Raw genomic sequence first — 21,179 nt, forward strand, 5'->3', positions numbered from 1 at the left:
AAGCGTAAAGCATGGCGCAATAAACTATCAAGTAGTCATCATATCAAGCTTGCCAAACGCTCATAACGTCCGCATCTGCTCCTGTAATAGGTCTGTCACCTAGCGGTGCGTTTAGGACATAATTCTTCTATGCAGCAATGAGGATAATCCTCAGATCACGGACCCAGTCCGCATCATTGCTACTATCATCTTTCATCTTAATTTTCTCTAGGAACATATCAAAAAACAAAAGGGAGCTACAACGCGAGCTATTGATCTACAACATAATTTGCAAATACTATCAGGACTAAGTTCATGATAAATTAAGTTCAATTAATCAAATTACTTAAGAACTCCCACTTAGATAGACATCCCTCTAGTCATCTAAATGAAACGTGACCCAAATCAACTAAACCATGTCCGATCATCAAGTGTGATAAAGTAGTCATCAATGGTGAACATCTTATGTTGATCATATCTACTATATGATTCAATTTCGACCTTTCGGTCTCCAGTGTTCCGAGCCCATGTCTGTACATGCTAGGCTCGTCAAGTTTAATCCAAATATTCCGCCTATGTAAAACTTTCTTACACCCGTTGTATGTGAACGTAGTGTCTATCACACCCGATCATCACGTGGTGTCTCAAAATGACGAACTTTTGCAACGGTGCATACTCGAGGAGAACACTTATACCTTGAAATTTAGTGAAGGGATCATCTTATAATGCTACCGTCATTCTAAGCAAAATAAGATGCATAAAAGATAAACATCACATGCAATCAAAATATGTGACATGATATGGCCATCATCATCTTGTGCTTTTGATCTCCATCTCCAAAGCATCATCATGATCTCCATTGTCACCGAATCGACACCTTGATCTCTATGGTTGCGTCGTGGTCATCTCGCCAACTATTGCTTCTACAACTATCGCTAACGCATAGTGATAAAGTAAAGAAATTACATGGCGTTTGCATTTCATACAATAAAGAGACAACCATAAGGCTCCTGCCGGTTGCCGATAACTTACAAAACATGATCATATCATACAACAACGTATATCACATCATGTCTTGACCATATCACATCACAACATGCCCTGCAAAAGCAAGTTAGACGTCCTCTACTTTGTTGTTGCAAGTTTTACGTGGCTGCTACGGGCTTCTAGCAAGAATTGTTCTTAACTACGCACAAAACCACAACGGTGATTTATCAGGTTTGTTGTTTTAACCTTCAACAAGGACCGGCTGCAGTCAAATTCGATTCAACTAAAGTATGAGAAACAGACACCGCCAGCCACCTTTATGCAAAACTAATTGCATGTCTGTCTAAGGAACTGGTCTCATGAACGTGGTCATGTATGGTTGGTCCGGGCCGCTTCATCCAAAAATACCGCCGAATCAAAATAAGACATTGGTGGTAAGTAGTATGACGACCACCGCCCACAACTCTTTGTGTTCTACTAGTGCATATCATCTACGCATAGACCTGGCTCATGATGCCACTGTTGGGAACGTAGCATGCAATTTCAGAAAAATTCCTATGATCAGGCAAGTCTATCTAGGAGATGCTTGATGTCTACTACACAACTTGTTCTTGTAGACTCGTGTTGGGCCTCCAAGCGCAGAGTTTTGTAGGATAGTAGCAAATTTCCCTCAAGTGGATGACCTCAGGTTTATCAATCCATGGGAGGTGTAGGATGAAGATGGTCTCTCTCAAACAACCCTGCAACCAAATAATAAAAAGTCTCTTGTGTCCCCAACACACCAAATACAATGGTTAATTGTATAGGTGCACTAGTTCGGCGAAGAGATGGTGATACAAGTATAATATGGATAGTAGATATTGATTTTTGTAATAGTAACAATAAAAAACAGCAAGGTAGCAAGTAACAAAAGTGAGCACAAACGGTATTGCAATGCTTGAAAATGAGGCCTAGCGTTCGTACTTTCGCTAGTGCAATCTCTCAACAATGCTAATATAATTGGATCATATAAGCACCCCTCAACATGCGATGAAGAATCACTCCAAAGTTCCTATCTAGCGGAGAACATACGAAGAAATCGTTTGTAGGGTACAAAACCACCTCGAAGCTATTCTTTCCGATCGATCTATCCAAGAGTTCGTACTAAAATAACACCAAATAATTTCAAATTCATAATACTCAATCCAACCCAAAGAACTTCAAAGAGTGCCCCAAGATTTCTACCGGAGAAACAATGACAAGGACGTGCATCAACCCCTATGCGTAGATTGCCCCAATGTCACCTCGGGAATCCGCAAGTTGAGTGCCAAAACATATATCTAGTGAATCAATACGATACCCCATTGTCACCACGAGTATTCATATGCAAGACATATATCAAGTGATCTCAAATCCATAAAAGTATTCAATCCGATAAAACGAAATCTCAAAGGGAAAACTCAATTCATCACAACAAGATAGAGAGGGGAAAACACCATATGATCCGACTATATTAACAAAGCCCGCGATACATCAAGATTGTGACATCTCAAGAACATGAGAGAGAGAGAGAGAGATTAAACACATAGATACTGGTACAAACCCTCAGCCCCGAGGGTGGAATACGCCCTCCTCATCGTGGTGGCCGCCGGGATGATGAAGATGGCCACCGGTGATGATCCCCACCTCCGGCAAGGTGCCGGAACGGGGTCTAGATTGGTTTCTCGTGGCTACAGAGCCTTGCGGCAGCAGAACTTCTGATCTAGGGTAACCCCGAGGGTCTTTGGAATATTTGGTGATTTATAGGGCAAAGAGGGGGCGCGGGAGGCCAGCGAGGTGGGCACAACCCACCTGGGCGCGCCTGGGCCCCCAGGCACGCCCTAGTGGGTTGTTCCCCCCTCGGGGAACCCCCCAGGTGCTTCTCTGGCCCACTGGATGTCTTTTGGTCCATAAAAAATCCACAAAAAGTTTCGCGGTGTTTGGACTCTATTTGATATTGATTTCATGCGATGTAAAAAACAAGCAAAAAACAGCAACTGGCACTGGGAGTGGGTCAATAAGTTAGTCCCAAAAAATGATATAAAGTTGCTATAAAATGATTGTAAAACATCCAGAATGATAATAAAACAGCATGAATACTTCATAAATTATAGATACGTTGGAGACGTATCAATGCATAGCAACGAGAAGGGGAGAGTGTGTCTACGTACCATCATAGACCGAAAAAAAGCGGAAGCGTTTGACAACACGGTTGATGTAGTCGAACTTCTTCTCGTTCCGACCGATCAAGCACCGAAGGTACGGCACCTCCGAGTTCTGCACACGTTCAGCTCGATGATGTCCCGTGAACTCTTGATCCAGTAGAGCGTCGAGGAAGTAGATGAGTTAAGTCAGCATGACGGCGTGGCGACGGTGATGGTGAAGTGATCCACACAGGGCTTCGCCTAAGCACTACGAGAATATGACCGGGGGTGTAAACTGTGGAGGGGGGCGCCACACACGGCTAGGAATCAATGTTGTGTGTTCTAGCGGCGCCCCCCCACATATATATAGGTGGGAGAGGGAGAGGGGCAGCAAGGCGCGCCCCAAGTAGGAGTAATCCTACTTGGGCGCCTCCTACAAGATGGCCTCCCCCCTTCCATAAGTGTCGGAGGGGGAAGGAAAGAGAGGGGGAAGAGAAGGAAAGTGGGAGGCCGAATCCTCCCCTTTCCTTATCCTTTCCCCTCATCCCTTCTCCTCCTATTTCGACCTATATGGGGGTGCACCAGCCCACTAGTGGCTGGTCTGTCCCTCTCTTGGCCCATAAGGCCCATATCTTTGCCGGGGGTGCCCGGAACCCCTTTTCGGTGACCCGATATGTACCTGCTACCCTCGGAACACTTCCGGTGTCCGAATATCATCGTCCTATATATGAATATTTACCCGTCGACCATTTAGAGACTCCTTGTCATGTCCGTGATCTCATCCGGGACTCCGAACAACATTCGGTCAACAAATCACATAACTCATATAATACAAAATCGTCATCGAGCGTTAAGCGTGTGGACCCTACGGGTTCGAGAACTATGTAGAACTCCTCTCCGGTCAATAACCAATAGCGGAACCTGGATGCTCATATTGGCTCCCACATACTCTACGAAGATCGGTCAAACCTTAATGACAGCATACGTTGTTCCCTTTGTCATCGGTATGTTTCACATCCGTGATTTGATCGTTGGTATCTTCATACCTAGTTCAATCCGGTTACCGACAAGTCTCTTTACTCGTTCCGTAATACATCATCCCGCAACTAACTCATTAGTCACTTTGCTTGCAAGGCTTCTTATGATGTGTATTACCGAGAGGGCCCAGAGATACCTCTCCAATACTCGGAGTGACAAATCCTAATCTCGATTTACGCCAACCCAACAAGACACCTTCGGAGATACCTCTAGAGCATCTTTATAATCACCCAGTTACGTTGTGACGTTTGATAGCACACAAGGCATTCCTCCGGTATCCGGGAGTTGCATGATCTCATAGTCAAAGGATATGTATTTGACATGAAGAAAGCAATAGCAATAAAACTGAACGATCAATATGCTAAGCTAACGGATGGGTCTTGTCCATCACATCATTCTCCTAATGATGTGATCCCGTTATCAAAGGACAACTCATGTCCATGATTAGGAAACCTTAACCATCTTTGATCAACGAGCTAGTCAAGTAGAGGCTCACTAGGGACACCGTGTTTGTCTATGTATTCACACATGTATCAAGGTTTCCGATCAAGACAATTCTAGCATGAATAATAAACCGTTATCATGAATAAGGAAATATAAAATAACAACTTTATTATTGCCTCTAGGGCATATTTACTTCAGTCTCCCACTTGCACTAGAGTCAATAATCTAGTTCACATCGCCATGTGATTAACACCAATAGTTCACATCGCCATGTGACCAACACCCAAAGGGTTACTAGGGTCAATAATCTAGTTCACATCGCCATGTGATTAACACCCAAAAGAGTACTAAGGCGTGATCATGTTTTTCTTGTGACAGAGGTATAGGCAACGGGTCTGTCATATTCAGATCCCTATGTATTTGCAAATTTCTATGTCCACAATGCTCTGCATGGAGCTACTCTAGCTAATTGCTTCCACTATCAATATGTGTCAGGATTGAGACTCTGATTCATCTAGATAAGTGTCAAAGCTTGCATCGACGTAACCCTTTACGACGAACTCTTTATCACCTCCATAGCCGAGAAATATTTCCTTAGTCGTTTTAGGTAACTAAGGATAATTTTGACCATTGTCCAGCGATCTACTCCTGGATCACTATTGTACCCCTTTACCAAACTCATGGCAAGGTACACAATAGGTCTGGTACACAACATGGCATAATTTATATAACCCATAGCTAAGGCATAGGGAATGACTTTCATTCTCTCTCTATCTTCTGCCGTGGTCATGTTTTGAGTCTTACTCAAGTTCACACCTTACAATACAGGCAAGAACTCCTTCTTTGACTAATCCATTTTGAACTTCTTCAAAATCTTGTCAAGTTGTGTGCTTTGTGAAAGTCCTATTAAGCGTCTCGATCTATCTCTATAGATGTTGATGCCCAATACATAATTAGCTTTACCGAGGTATTTTATTGAAAAATTCTTATTCAAGTATCCTTTTATGCTATTCAGAAATTCTATATCATTTTCAATCAACAATATGTCATCCACATATAATATTAGAAATGCTACATAGCTCCCACTCACTTTCTTGTAAATACAGGCTTCACCAAAAGTCTGTATAAAACCATATGCTTTGATCACCTCAGCAAAGCGTATATTCCAACTCCGAGATGCTTGCACCAGTCCATAGATGGATCGCTAGAGCTTGCACACTTTGTTAGCACCTTTAGGAACGACAAAACCTTCTGGTTGCATCATATACAACTCTTCTTTAAGAAATACATTAAGGATTGCAGTTTTGACATCCATGTGCCAGATTTCATAAAATGCGACAATTGCTAACATGATTCGGACGGACTTAAGCATCGCTACGGGTTAGAAAGTCTCATCGTAGTCAACCCCTTGAACTTATCGAAAACCTTTTTGTGACAAGTCGAGCTTTGTAGATAGTAACATTACCATCAGCGTCAGTCCTCTTCTCGAAGATCCATTTATTCTCTATGGCTTGCCGATCATCGGGCAAGTTCATCAAAGTCCATACTTTGTTCTCATACATGGATCCTATCTCAGATTTCATGGCCTCAAGCTATCTGTCGGAATCTGGGCTCAACATAGCTTCTTCATAGTTAGTAGGTTCACCTTGGTTTAGTAACATGAATTTCCAGGACAGGATTACCGTACCACTCTGGTGCGGATCGTGCTCTGGTCGACCTACAAAGTTCAGTAGTAACTTGATCTGAAGTTTCATGATCATCATCATTAGCTTCCTCTCTAGTTGGTGAAGGCATCACAGGAACAATTTTCTCTGATGTACTACTGTCCAATTCAAGAGAAGGTACAATTACCTCATTAAGTTCTACTTTCCTCCCACTCACTTCTTTCGAGAGAAACTCCTTCTCTAGAAAGGACCCATACTTAGCAACAAAAAATCTTGACTTCGGATCTATGGTAGAAGGTGTACCCAATTGTTTCCTTAGGGTATCCTATGAAGACACACTTCTCCAGTTTGGGTTCGAGCTTATTAGGTTGAAGCCTTTTGACATAAGTGTCGCAACCCCTAACTTTAAGAAACGACAGCTTAGGTTTCTTGAAAAACCACAGTTCATACGGTGTCGTCTCAACGGATTTAGACGGTGCCCTATTTAATGTGAATGCAGCTGTCTCTAATGCATAACCCCAAAACAATAGTGGTAAATTTGTAAGAGACATCATAGATCGCACCATACACTACAAAAAAAGACACATCCGTGACATTTTGGGCCGAACGAATTTTTTTCTGTCATGCTTATGACACTTCTATGATGATAATTGTGACAAAACCCGGTATCATCATAGATATGGTGGGCTCCTACTTCTATGACAAAAAATCATGACAGAAAATGGGCTTTTCGTCCTGGGCGGGCCGGAGACGCAGCTGCATGACATTCTTTGGGCCGTCCATAACAGAAAAAACCGTGGTAGAAGCGAGGGCGAGGAAAATATCAGGGAGTTCCCGATTACGGTGGGTGGTTGGGGGCCGAGCGATGCGCGGTTCTCTCGTACACATACGTGCGTGGGTGCGAGGCATTGGGCCCTAATTGAACACGAGTGAGGCGTTGGGCTCTAACTGAACCCGAGCGATTGCACTAGCTACGTTAGTGAACCCGAGCGATCGATCCCTTGTTGTTAACTGAACCCGAGTGATTCCTTCGCTACTACTGCTAACTGAAGCCGATCGAACCCCGCTCCCTCCTTCCCTTGATGAACAGTGAGCGTTGTTGGGGGTTTGGATGAACAGTTCCCGGTGGGGGTTGGATGAACAGGACCCCGTGGTAGTAGAGGTCGTTGCCACTGGATGAACATGACCCCGATCGAGCCGGTTGGGGGTGGATGAACAGGACCCCGTGGAGATCTAGATGAACAGGACCCCGTGGAGGGCTGGTTGAACAGTAGTCGGTGGAGGGCTGGATGAATAGTAGCCCGTGGAGGGATGGTTGAACAGGACCCCGTGGAGAGGGCTGGTTGAACAGTAGCCGGTGGAGGAGCGGTGGAGGCTGGATGAACAGGAGTATGTGGATGAACAGTCGCTGGTGGATGCTGGAGGAGGTCGACGGTGGATGAACAATAGCCCATGGAGGCTGGAGGAGGTCGACGGTGGAGATGAACAATATCCCGTGGAGTCCCGTTTTGCGGTACGCCACACCCCTCCCGATGAACAGGACCCCCATTTCGACCGTAGCGCTCCAACACAAGTCTGTTTCCTCCGTTTTGCGGTATGCCACACCCCTCCCGATCAACAGGACCCCGTTTCGACCATAGGAGATCCAAGAGAAGTCCGTTTCATCCGTTTTGCGGTTCGCCAGACCCCTCCCTATGAATAGGACCTTGTTTCGACCGTGGCCGGTCGAACACAAGGCCGTTTCCTCCGTTCTGTGGTACGCCAGGCCTCGTTTCGATCGGCTGTTCCGTCCAAGCCAGTTGGCTCACGATGAACATGACGTATTCCGTTGCCCCCAATGAACACGACACATTCCGTTGCCTCCCCATGAACACGATGACGTAGTTTTTCCGTTTCGACCCAGCCATGTACACGAGCCCTGGCCGTACTTATGCGCGAGTAGGCGTTCGAGACCCCGCCCGTATGTACGTACGTGGCCGTATTTTTTGGCGTGTGGCTGTATGTACGTGTACACGGTTTAGACGGGACAGCCTGAACTGCTACGTGGGGGGCACTACTATGACATGTGCTGCTACTTACTCGGCCATGGTTCACACTTGCAGAGAGACCGATCGACCAGTATGTACGTACACGTTCGCGACCAGACAGACAACACTACGTACGCTTTGACCGGGTGGGTCCCAGCGGTCAAGGAGGATAAGGACGCACTTCCTTGCATGCGAAGATATATAGCTGCTCGGTCCCAGCTGTCAGGGGGGATATTTTTTTTGCCCATAATAAGGACGCACTTCCTTGCGTGCGAAGATGTAGCTGGTGGGTCCCAGCAGTCAGGGGGAGAAAACATTATTTTTCAGGGTAAACAGGATGCAGTTGCATGCATGCGTCCATGGGCATGGTGCGTCCCCACTGTCAGCCTCTCACGTACAGTCATCTTCCGATGACTCTCGTTTGTTGACCATGTTGACCACACCGTGCCGAGCGCACCAAGGCCGGTGGACGATGGCGAGGCCCAGGCTGGAACGACTCGGAGACGGGGGAAGACGCGGCAGTGGAGTCACAGATGGAGAGGAGTGGGAAACTTGACTGGTTTGGGTGCGCGGCAGCACTGCCGCGGTGCCGCCCACGGGATACAGGAGCAGGAACAAAGGTTGAAGAAGGAGCATGGCTGTTGGATTAACATCCAACGGTCCAGCTGCTAGAATCATTTGTTGATTAAGTTGACAAAGCGCTGCATACACGTCCTCTTAGTAGGCCCACAAGTCAGCCACCAAATTTGACGGGTCCCAGCTGTCAACGGGAGGAATAGTTTTTTCGCATAACAAGGAGGCACTTCCTTCCGTGTGAAGATACAGCCAGTGGGTCTCAGCTGTCAGGGGAGGAAACATTTTTTCAGCTTAATAAGGAGGAACTTTCCTTGCGTGCGACCATGGACCTCGTGGGTCCCAGCCGTCAGGCTCTCCACGTACAGTCCTCTTTCGATGACTCTCGTTTGTTGACCACGCCGCACCGAGCGTAGCGAGGCGGTGGACGACGGCAAGGCCCCGGACGGGAATGACCCGGAGATGGGAAGACACGGCAGTGGAGTCGCAGATTGAGAGGAGTACAAGGGTTATAACTGGTTCTGGTGCGGCGTGGGGCTGCAGTCAGTGGAGAATAACAGGAGGTGTGGAGGGGTGGAGGGATAGCCTGGCCAGCGGTGGGGTAGCGCTTCGCAGCGATGCGTGCCAAGCAGAGCCGCTAGCCGTCGGAGGCCGGACCAGGCGGTCCCGGTGACGCTGGAGGAAGAAGACGAGAGATTGAAGGTGCATGCCGGCCATTGGATATAAATCCAATGGTTGTGGATGTCATAATCATTTGTTGACCAAGTTGACAACGCCCTGCGTAGGCTTCGACCTGTTGGCCCACATGTCAGCCCACAAAAATGTGGCATATATTTAACCCATGTTTTCTAGAATGTACAGTCCATTTGCTGGGCTGGGTGAACAAATAATTTCGTGTCAATGCGGCCCATTTAATATTTTCTAAGAAATTCCAGCCCATTTGCACTTTCTTGAAATACACAAATTAGCTGGGCTTGCTCTACATATAATGTTAGGTTAGAAGGAGCAATTAATATCAAAAAATAAACCGGAGTGACACATTATATACATATATAATTAACAAATTAGTGAGTTATTGCTCAAAATAAAAATGAGTGCGTTATTAGTACATTGGTCTTTAAATCTTCGCTAGCTTTTGTACGCAATCACCAGGATTTTCCTTGCCTGTGAGTAAAAAACAACCAGGATTTTACTTGCCAACTTCTGTTAAACATTTACTTTTATAAGTTAATAACACGTGAGATGTTTTTATAATGTATATACAAGTCTCTATAAAATATAAAATATTAGTAATAATATAAATATATATAATGTGGTTAGAAGGGAAAACATAAATTGGACACATCATTATTATTCTTATATATAGATAAATAGAACAAAGATGTGTGTTTTATTAAAAAAATACATTGGGCTGCCGATCTTTAAGAAAAAGTAAAACTTATGCTGGGAGGCCCATAGGCCGATATGGACCTCAAAAAATAAGTTGAAACCACTGTCTCCGTATGTCGTGGGCTACGCATGTTAAAAAACAAAACCTAGGCCTAGCTGATACTTGTTCGCCCTCTGGAAAAAAAATGATACCAGCTAGATCCCCGAGCGAACTAGATTAAAGAGGGGGCCGGTGGCGCGACTAAAGAAGTACATCAGACGCAATTTTTTTCTTCAGTGGATGGCTCTCGATGGCGTTTTTTTACTTGCATCTGCACCATACAACTTGTATTTTTAGCCTCCCAATCCGTGGTGGACCAGCAGCCCATTTGCTGGGCTGGCCAACCTGCAGAAACCAACACTCGAGTTTTCATGAAGCCCCAAAAACAATGCAGTACTATGTTTGTTTTGAGGCCGAAAACATTACGGCATGGGTTGAGCGGGGGAGGGGGGAAGACAGAGCAAAAATATTAAAAAGAGCCGATGCGCCGTTGCTACCCTAACAAAGCAGGTGCAATTCTTCTCGGGAAGAAGGTGTGTCGTTGACACCCACACGTCACAAATCCCACAATAGACATACTAACAAGTTCACACACAAGTACAACAAAAAAGGTAAAGATTCGTATCAAACTCAGGTTCACATGACACGTTCATATTCATAGCCAGCATTCACAATCAACAACTCAAAAGATTCATATATACACAAGTTCAACATGTCTATGCATCCAAATGATTGATAGATCACACGACAATATTCATAGATAATTCACAAAAAGATTCAGATATACACATGTTCAGTATGTTTATGCATCCAAATGATTGAGATCACAACCAATATCATCCATGGACGAACTTTAATTACCTAGTGTACAGGCTGGTAAATGGTGTTCAGTCGGAGGTACTTCTTGCTAAAATTAATGCTTGTACGATTAAACTTTCGAGTACATAAGAGGCAGCACAGACAATCTGAACTTTGCTTGTAGGTTTATCCTCAAATAGTGGCCTCGTGCCGAGGGAAGTTTGAGCAACTTGGCCACTACTTTCATCCAACTAGTTTACTGGCTCATCTTGGTCTTGTAGCTCGCCAAAATTCTACATTGCAGACAAGAAAGGAGGCGGTTGAGAAAATGAACCACCCAAATTTTTTGTGCAGTTCAACTGAAATGGAGCATCCCTGGCGTGCAAACCGATTAAGTGCCAGATGAATATACGCGTCAGCTAACTTGTCTGGAATCTTTAGACTCCATGATATACAGTTCGCTACCATATGTGCCGATAACCAAAAGGCACAAGTTGGGACCAAAGACTGGACTGCGTTTTTCTGGGCTACGCGCCAAGCAATATTTTTGGCGTTCACTCTCCTAATACTTGGAGTTTGACAACTGGTTGATGCCGGTTGATACTCGAATGAATATAGGCACTTCTTCTTGTCAACATCGATGCTTGTCTGAGTGAACTTTGGAGTACATAGCAGCAACATAAGTATCTGTCCATCTGATCTTTTTGTGCAGTTCTACCGAAATCACCCAATGTAATGATTTGCCTGCGAGTTCAGGCTCCAAGTTACTCCTTTATGAAATCGGCAAACAGTAGCACAATACCAAATTACCAATACATATGACAAGCAAAATAATCAAGATAAAGACCAGTACCAACCTGTGTGAGGTAGCATATCAATAACTATTTCCTTTGACTGGAAGCTGAGATAAGCGAAGCGACTGACAGCAAAGGAAGGAAGGAAGCCCACATTAGCTACTGACAGGAAAGGAAGGAAGCTATCGAGGCAATGAAGCACGCAAAGTTTTTATGCAGTTCCACCAAAATCGAGCATCCCTGTTGGCACATATATTGAGAGAGTGAGATTACTGTAATAGTGGGACTAGTTGATGAAACATACACTAACAAATAGAAGCACCCTCATTATCTTAATGGGTAAAGTTAGCAACATGGTACTCTTGCTTAAACAGAGGTATTAGTTTATTTAATCAGTGCCAATTAGCTCAACACTCAATGCATTGCCATGTATCGTAGGTTGCAAAACTTTAATGTGCAAAGATAAAGGAGTTTCTCATGACAGTAGCATGATACAAATAGAGATGACAACAAACTAATATGGATGAAGGCCTTAGGCCGGTACCAACCTGACCAGAAAAGCTTATTCATGTAGTCCCAGAAGAGATGATAAAGCACTCACTGGAATCACTCAATAGTACATATTTTTGTGCACTTCAAATGCATGGTTGAAATCACTCTTGTTTACCAGTGCTGAGATTATATCGAAAGATTATCAAGAACTTCCAGCAGAGTTAAAGCACTGGCTGGGATACAATTCATTGTATTGTCTTGTGTAGTTCCACTAAAATGTATGATTGGCACAACATGATCCCTGTTTGCACAAGTAGGAACAAGGTGAAACCTTCATTAGCTTAGTGAGAAAGGATAGAAAAACATTAGCATATTACTCTAACAGTAGCATCAAATTCATGATGGACAATACGCAAAACATTGCCTCATTGAACCAATGGCAATAAATTAACATGCAAAACAATAGCACTATTATGTCATGACACTACCAAGATTCCCTCCCTGCTCCACCACATGATTCACCTCCACACACAAACATACACACGTACATGATTCAGCATAGGATGCTACTAAAGATTTGTTTAACTCTGACAGGACAATTAGGCAGCAATAAATTAGTGGTACTTAAGTACTCCTAATTAAGGGGGCAGAGGTGGAAGGGCTCCCTGGAGGACCGTCTCACATGTAAGGTAGACGTTGCCGGAGCCCTTGAATGGCCTCGACTGAGGCCTCGGGCTTTATCAAGATCACCTTGGCACTGTTTATTCTTCTTCTTCCTCTTCATGCTCTGTTTCTCTTTCTCCTCACTAGTTGGTGAAACCAAGTACATGATTGGCCTTCTATTTCAGAATTGGTTTGGTCAGTGAGGGAGTACAAGTGTACTAGTAAACAATAGCATTACTTTCTCATGGCAGTCACAAAATAGAGATGAACACATGCATTAAATATCATTCTTACCTAAAGGAAGGTTATGGTGCCAATATGGATGATGAGGATTGGAACACAGATCTCACTTTGTGCAGTTGCACCAAAATGAACCAACTGTTCCATTCTGACATTCTAGTTAAACAGCACAAAAGTCACTTATTTTAAGAAGTGTTTTGTGCAGTGCACCAAAAGGTCACAACAGCAACCAGGTGAAATGGATATCCCTGTTTGCACAAAAAGCTACAGAGGAAACAGTCAGAGTCTCAAACAATTACATGCAAAAACATTTGGCTAAACTTGTCAGGGCTTATAACAATGGCATGGCTTTATTTTACCAGGGGCATTAGATTAAGAACAGCTAAATATTTGGTATAAGGGCATGGGACAGTGGGTGCACCAGCAGTCCAGCACCATCTACCTAAACCGGGGCATACAGTTGTGATTCAGAGTTTGTTGCCCCGAGAAACAAACATCCAAGAAACATATCTGGGTTGGTCCCATTTTTGTTCACTCTAGCCACCTACTCTTATGTGTGGATAGCAAATCTAGTCCTGGTCATACCACTGTGCACAACGTTTCCCCTATATTTCCCTTTTCGACCAAGAGACCGGTTGGATGACCAGTCTGTACTACTTTCACCCCCTTTCCTTCCTGTTTGTACCAAGTCCGATGTACATACTAAATTCCCCCACCCCCACTTTATTCTTGTTTGAACCAAGTACAAGATTCAACTCCATGAAGTAGCTTTACCTCTAACAATAGAAGAAAAAAATAGGTGATGTTAGACCCTCTGATTGAGAGGGGCTGAGAGGTAGAAAATGATGCACATGCAGCGACATAGCGAGCTGGGGAAGTAGAGCAAGGGCGGTTTCGAAGGAAGATGTACCTGAAGGTCGTCAGGATGTGGATAGATGGGCGGCGGGAGGCCGGATCCGCCCACACTAGGGCAACGACGAAGGGATCGGAGGACCTCCCGCGCCGGCGCTCGGCCAGAGATAACGGTGTGGCCAGCAGTGGGTCTCCTCCCTCGCTGTCAACGACGGCCTAAACGCTGCCCCTTCTCCCCTTCACCGGCGGAGGGGGATACGTCCGGATCTGTAATGAGCGGTGAGGATAGAAAGACAGTGTTTTTTGAAGGTAGAAAGACAGTGTTACCACCGCTATCTTGTTTAGATCTGGAGAGGATGAGAGTGTGTGAATAGAGCAACCATAGCAAGCAAGCGCGGAGGCTTCGGCCCATATATACGTAGTGGGGTAGTTTTCCTTTTTCACTCCATCAAAAAAAATCATTTAAAATTGTGTACGTGCCAGGTCGCCTTTTTTTGAGTTGTTGATTGTTTTTTGAGATAGCTACCCGCTTATTCCAAGTGGTGTTACGGTGTGCCAGGTCGCACTTTGTATCGTTCAAGTCTGGTACAAGACCCTCCATTAAATGAACAACCATCGCCTCGTAAAATTTGTGAACAAGCCCACGGCTAAAATTATCGGAAACGTGGGCTGCCCCAACATGCATTATTATTTATATTTTCTATATGGGAGTATCCTCAAAACAAAATATGAGAGTACAATATTTATTGGGCCCCTTTGTAATTGGTGCTAAATTTTAACCCAAGATTTAACTGACAAAATGTTAGTGCATGTTAACAAAAATTACTCCCAGTCGTTTCGCCTATCTCGGCTTGCATGAACATAGTTTTGGGAGTATATCGTTTGATTCGTATTTGAACATAGTTTTCAATGATGTAATTTTTTGTGACATGCATGAACATTTAGTTAGTTAAATTTAAAGTCAAAATTTGGCAAGGTGCATTAAATCAACACATGCAAGTATCAAAAGGAAAGTCACGGCATGCATGCATGCGTTGTAATTAATGCATTGGTAAACGCAAATTATTGAAATATATCGAGTGCAGTGCTTTGATGTGTCGCGTCAACTCATACAACAACGAGAAGTTTGACTACTACAACGCTCTCTCCCTCGCGGACTGAGCTCCGGTGCCTTAACTACACCTGCCTTTGGCTGTATGACAGGTGGGCCACCCACCTGTTGGGCCCACCTGTCATACACGCAAAGGCAGGAGTAGTAAGTCAATGAAGCTGCGTCCCTCCCTCGCCCATGAGCGTGGTGGCTGGCAGGACTAGGAGAAGCTTTCGCTACACGCTCTCCCTCCCGCACGCGGTGGACATGCAGCATTTCATTCGGTGTCAGATGGCCAGAAAGCATACTATAGTACTCCTCCACTGCAGTACTTGTACTCCATCATTGTTCGACTTCCCGGAGAGGCTAAGAGCCAAGCGCAGCCCGGACGCTCGTGTGGCAGTTTCATGTGTAGAGTAGTCTAGGATAGCGTGTACCATGCCTCTAAGCTTAAAATCGTTGGGGTCGGCTCCATGATATGAGGCCGTCTTGAAGCTTTTTTATTAAAATAATCTTCTGGCCCTACCTGTCATCCTAGTGATTGTAGTTTGCATGCTCATCTGGTTAAGACCGGAATATATTTTGATGGGGTAAATGTTAGAGGTTGCAGCAAATATATTGTACACTGCGGGTCTTTCAGCCAAGTTTATAGGCAAGCATGTGGGGCCAGTGCTATGATGTGTCGCGTCAACTCATACAACAAGGAGAAGCTTGATTTTACTACTACACGCCTTCTCCCTCGCCCATGCGCGCGGTGGCTCATAGACGAGGACAGGCTTGCTATCCCCCACGCACGCGGTGGACGGACATGCAGCAGTGGATTCGATACTATAGAAGTAGTAGTAGTAACATCATTGTTCGTCTTCTAGAAGAGGCGAAGAGCCAAGCGCAACCCGAACGTGGCAGTTGCGAACGCTCGCGTGGCAGTCTTTGTGTAGGGGTGGGGCATGGTGCGGTGCCTTGGAGCACGCATATACCAGGCTCTTGCATGAGACAAAATTGCTATTTGAGCCCACTATTGTAGTACTATTTGCTAGTATAGCCATGTAAACCTGAAAGGAGTATTTGCCTTTCTAGAGATTTCAACAAGTGACTAGACTACACCGAGACGGAGTACATATGGAGCAAAATGAGTGAATCTACACCGTAAATAAATACGTAATTCTCTCGTTTTCCTCTCCGCCTTGGTCGTGGTGCACAATATTAAGTACTCCTATATGACTAGCCGCTCTATCTACATGCGGGACATCAAAGCATCCGGGCCCACGTGCCATCCACCAAATCACAGCGAAATGCTACAGTCGAGACTCACCGGTCACCCCGGTGTGGCTGTCATGACCCATCATATCACAAAACCCACACCTTTACCAGCAGTGGTAAAGTGGCCTCGAAGTGGCCTCGAAGTTGGACGAGACGAAGCAACCATCATTTCACTGGAACGCTCATTGAAGCCCTTTCTCCCCTTTCTTGAAGAAAACCTCACTCCAGGCTACTCACTTCTGCCATTTTTCTTCTGTACCGACGAAGGAAAGGTGGGCGAATCAGTGATGCTACTATATTTTCATTCCAAGAATCTTCTTTTTGCGAAGCACCGACCCATTATCACAGCCTATTCTTTTCCCGTTTTCATTGCGATTGTGGTTTCCTTTCGATTGCTTTTTGCTTGTTAGTTCATTGATGGATCCTGGAGCACTTGGCAAAGAGTTGCCAGCGGATAACCCACTGGAGACAACGATCTCCAGGAAGCGAGCACCGACCAACGAGTTGACCATGTTTGCGGACCAACCCATGGAGACGAAGAACTCCAAGAAAGAAGCACTGGCCAAAGAGTTGACGTCGTTGGTGGACGAACTCCTCAAAGAAAGTTGGAAGAACAGCAAGGGCCCCACCGTGCCTACCCCAGAAACTCTAATGGCCACCTAGCAAGGCTCAAGGCCGAGTTTGAGGATATAGTCGCCGTTGAGAAGTACTATTCCCCCGGCAAGGTGATGGCCCACATGAAGGACGAGGAGATGGCCCCCGGAGGGATGGGATCCCCCCGGTGAGCTGCACAAGGTAAAAAATAATGGCTTACCATAGTTGTGGTTTTTGATTATTTGCAATGTGCTTGCTAATATGTTAGGGTTGTGCAGGTGCTGGTGGATGTCCTTGATGATTCCGATGTCGTGGCCCGTCCTGTGGACAACGCCTCAGAGATCGTTTTTGATGTCGCGGTCCGTCCTGTTGACATCATCCCGGAGATCGATTCTGATGCCGCTGTCCATCCTGTGGACATCGCCCCAAAGATCGATTCTGATGTCGTGGTCCGTCCTGTGGACATCGTCCCAGACATTGATTCCCATGCCGCTGTCCGTGCTGCGGTCATTGCCCGAGAGATCGATGACAAGAAATAGTTGGTCGCGCTAATCCTTCAGGGTAGTTTGCATTGTGTTTAATTACCAGAACGATGCGTGTTATCAAACCATCTTAGGGCTAGTGCACTGTCTTGTGTGGGTGGCACTTGCTACTTTTGTTTGAAAGTGAATCATGCGAACCCTCTCCGAGTTATGGAAACAGATGTATCCTCACCAGCTTTTGATGTAATATATGGCATGCTTAGATGTAAGTTTGAACTATTTATCATGTCAGGAGGGCTTGTTTGATGATTCTTGGGGTTAGTAGGCTAGCTATTGTGAGAGCTGTAGTACTTGCAAAACACTCACCGAAGAGAAACATTGGGGCTGATGAGCTCGTGGTATGCTTATACTGATCCGTCGTCGATCGGCCAATAGCCCAAGCTCCTAAAATTGTAGGCTTAGTGATCGATCAGACAACAGTCGACACGGATACATTCAGGCCTCATTTGGTTCATAGGGTAGGAAAATTGTAGCAAAAGTACAGAGATGTACAAAACAAAATCATTGCAGTACAGAGACATACTCCCTCCGTTCTAAAATAGATTACTCAACTTTGTACTACTAACTTTGAAACAGAGGGAGTACAAATCCTAGGCGGGCTAGTTTGGCCTAGTGGGTTTCAGTGATATCACATGGTACAGTGCCACCCATCTTCGCTTGTGGTAGCAGTATTGCGGGTACAGTAAGTTTTCTAGAAGAAGCGGAATTCAACGAAGTCATGATGGTTCCTTCGTCCGACCAACTTACAGTGGGAAAGGTTGGGCCTGCGCTACAACCGGGGTGGACCAGGATAATTTTGTGAATGTCAGGTGGACCAAGATGGTCGACGTCCCACATGTCGGCAAATGAAAGTATTCTTTCTGATATAGAGGATGAGCAACGAGTATTCATTGTTTATTTTTAATGAAAGCTATTGTCTCCACTGTTATGACGGAGGAGTGGGAAACACGGCAGCCCAGTGAACTTGGCATGTGCACCACTCCCTCCTTCCTCATGTAATACTACCATAGTGTTGACTATAAGGTTGGCGATAAGGTTACAACTTTTTCTCACTTTCTCTCTATCTATTTCCTCTCAAATGTTTTTTACCTTTCTTTTTTTAGACACAATTGTTTTTTTATGCCTCTTTTTTTAGAATTCGTTTTTTTATACCTAGGAGCACGTGTAGAGACGGGCTCTTACAGAGCCCACTCCTTGACTTTGTCAATGCCTCTCTCTCCTCCACATAAGCGGGCTTATAGCCCAGAATTTTACTGGTACTACTTGCTATGAATGCGGGCAGCTGGCGTCTGAGGGGGAGCGTGCGCGGGGAGGTGGGGAGATTTCTGGTGGGCCAGGGCGGTCAGAAGCGGGCTTGGAAGCGGTCCGGACTCCCGCATGGCCCACCTCACATTATCACCATATATTTCTTGGACCCCCGTCTCTCTCTCCTCAGTCGACGCCCGCCGAGAGATTAGATTTTGGCTATCGATGGTTTATTCAATTGCAGTTCCACATGTCAGTGAAAATGCAAGACAACGTGTGTTCCTCGGGTGAGCGGCGTGCGAGCCGGACTGTCGGGGGTGCGACGCGAACGCGACGCGTACGAGTCGTAAGTGTGCCACCTTTTCCTTTTGAACTTGCAAAACGTAACATTTTCGTGTGATCGATGGATAGAAATCCAGAACAAAATGACGAGGGCGGTGCTTTCCCGCACATTAGGCGGGCTAGTTTGAGTGATATGACGTGCTACAGTGCCGTCCACTTGGTCCATTTTTATGTAAGCAAGAGTCTACACTCTTACGTGGGAGAAGTGCGAAACACGACGGATCTGATTTTGATCGAAGGATAACTATTCCCTGCAAAATAATGGAGCATTGTTAGCGATTATAACATGATAGTTAGGGAATCTCTAGTGCTGGCCCACAAATTTACACCGGCATCTGTCTGAGGACACTGATGGATGCCATCCAATGCTGCCCGCATACCTTTCGACAACTATATGAACTAACCAGATCAAATTCATGCAAACAAAGCAAATTTCAAATTAACCGGATGAAATTCATTACATTTCGAAAACTTTTCCTATAAACTGGACGAAATTCATTACATAATTCACACAAACCGTACTAAAACCTACTGTAAACCTAATCTAAACGATTGCAGGCATCCGACCACCATGTCCGGCCATGAACCCGAGAAATCCGGCCATTGCCTTTGCCTCCTCCTCATCCGCCTCGATAACCTCCTCCTCCAGAGCAAAAGGATCTGAAGATTCCCGCCTTCACGTCGCCATCAAGCGGCTAATCGGCCGCTGTTGTTTATCCCACCAAGCTTGGCATCGACTAAGTGGAGGAGCGGTGGCCTTCCTAGGACCAGAGCGGCGGTGACCTACCGTGTACTACTCTTCCTCGCTGCCGGCCGCGCCCGCGCACGCGCGCCGGCTTTGTGGTCGTCGCAGCGGAGGGCGGCCGGGGGAGCCGACGATCTCCTTCATCTGCTCCTGCGACAGTACGTCCAAGAGAGCTTTGGAGAGCGCCCGGAGCGGAGCCGCTGATGTCCTTTGTCTGCTCCTATGATAGTACGTTCAAGAGATCTTTGGAGCGCCGGGAGGCCATGGTTGGAGTGGTGCCGACAGAAGGAAGGGACCGGAGGAGAATGAGTGTGGGTCTTTGGCTATGCCTGGGTGCTGGGGCTGAAGTTAATATAGCGGGCGAATGGCAATGAGCCGCAGCAGACGGATGGACAGTTGGCGCCGGAGTAGGTTCGTTGGCAGCCGCATGTCATTAATGTGGGCGGCAAACGGAAGGATGGCCGTGGTGTCGTTAACGCGGAGCAGTCGCTTGCACCCGGATGCTGCGCGGTGAAGGAAATATGCCCTAGAGGCAATAATAAAGTTGTTATTTATATTTCCTAATATCATGCTACAATTGTATTAACTGGAAACTTAGTACATGTGTGAATACATAGACAAAACAGAGTGTCCCTAATATGCCTCTACTTGACTAGCTTGTTTATCAAAGATGGTCATGTCTCCTGACAATAGACATGTGTTGTCATTTGATGAACGGGATCACATCATAAGAAGAATGATGTGATGGACAAGACCCATCCGTTAGCTTGGCATAATGATCGTTTAGCTTTATTGATATTGCTTTCTTCATGACTTATACATGTTCCTCTGACTATGAGATTATGCAACTCCCGAATACCAGAGTAACACCTTGTGTGCTATCAAACATCACAACGTAACTGGGTGATTATAAAGATGCTCTACAGGTGTCTCCGAAAGTGTTTGTTGGGTTGGCATAGATCGAGATTAGGATTTATCACTCCGTGTTTCAGAGAGGTATCTCTGGGCCCTCTCGGTAATGCACACACTATAAGCCTTGCAAGCAATGTGACTAATGAGTTAGTTGCGGGATGATGCATTACGGAACGAGTAAAGAGACTTGCATGTAACGAGATTGAACTAGGTATGATGATACCGACGATCGAATCTCGGGCAAGTAACATACCGATGACAAAGGGAACAACGTATGTTGTTATGCGGTTTGACCGATAAAGATCTT

Source organism: Triticum aestivum, chromosome 2D, assembly GCF_018294505.1.
Source record: "Triticum aestivum cultivar Chinese Spring chromosome 2D, IWGSC CS RefSeq v2.1, whole genome shotgun sequence".
Taxonomy (NCBI): Eukaryota; Viridiplantae; Streptophyta; class Magnoliopsida; order Poales; family Poaceae; genus Triticum; species Triticum aestivum.